We start from the raw sequence: 1124 nt of genomic DNA, 5'->3' as shown, positions 1-1124 counted from the left end.
TGTCTGTCATTGTACCATTACCAGGCAGCTTTGACAACTGTGGCTGTACAGTAGGTTTTGAGATCTGACAATGTGAAACCTCCTACTCTCTTCTTCTTCTTCAATAGTGCTTTGCTTATCCGAGATCTCTTTCCTTTCCATATAAAGTTAGTGATTGGTTTTTCCATATCCTTAAAAAATGTTGATGAGATCTGGATTGGGATTGGACTGAATGTATAGATTACTTTGGGTAGAACTGACATTTTCACCATATTCATTCTTCCTATTCAGCAGTATAGAATATCCTTCCATTTATGTAGATCTTTTATGGTTTCTTGAAGTAGTTTTTTTTATAGTTTTCTTTGTACAGGTCTTTTGTGACACTAGTAAGATTTATCCCCAAGTTTTTTGTTTGTTTCTTTATTTTGTTTTATTTTTTGGTAGCTATTGTAAATAGTATTGATTTCCTTATTTCTTTTTCAACAATCTCTTTGCTGCTGTAGAGGAATCCAATTGATTTTTGGATGTTGATCTTGTTCCCTGCCACTATGCTAAATTTCTCAATTAGTTCCAGTAGATTTTTGATTGAGTCTCTTGGGTTTTCTAGGTATAAGATCATATCGATAGCAAATGAGATAGTTTTACTTCTTCCTTACCAATTTGGATGCCTTTTACCTTTCTTGCCTTATGGCCCTGCCTAGGACTTCCAGCACAATGTTGATAGAAGTGGTGATAGAGGGCAACCTTGTCTGGTTCCTATTTGTGAGGGGAATGGTTTCAGTCTCTCTCCATTGAGAATAATGTTGGCTGTTGGTTTTGCATATATGTCCTTTATTATGCTGAGGAATGTCCCTTCTATTCCTATTTTGCTGAGAGTTTTGATCAGGAATGGGTGTTGGATTTTATCAAATGCCATTCCTGAATCAATTGATATGATCATGTGGCTATTTTTCTTTGTTTATTTATGTGGTAGATGACATTGATTGTTTTTCCACTGTTGAACCATGCTTACATACCTGATATGAACCTTACTTGGTCATAATGAATGATTTTTTTGATACTTTGTTGGAATCTATTGGCTAGGAATTTGTTGAAGATTTTTGCATCTATATTCATGAGGGATATTGGTCTGTAGTTTTCCTTTT

This window comes from Orycteropus afer, unplaced genomic scaffold, assembly GCF_000298275.1.
Source record: "Orycteropus afer afer isolate SDZICR_OR568_19922 unplaced genomic scaffold, OryAfe1.0 scaffold00066, whole genome shotgun sequence".
In the NCBI taxonomy this organism is placed as follows: Eukaryota; Metazoa; Chordata; class Mammalia; order Tubulidentata; family Orycteropodidae; genus Orycteropus; species Orycteropus afer.
Note: the sequence above shows the minus strand (reverse complement) of the source record.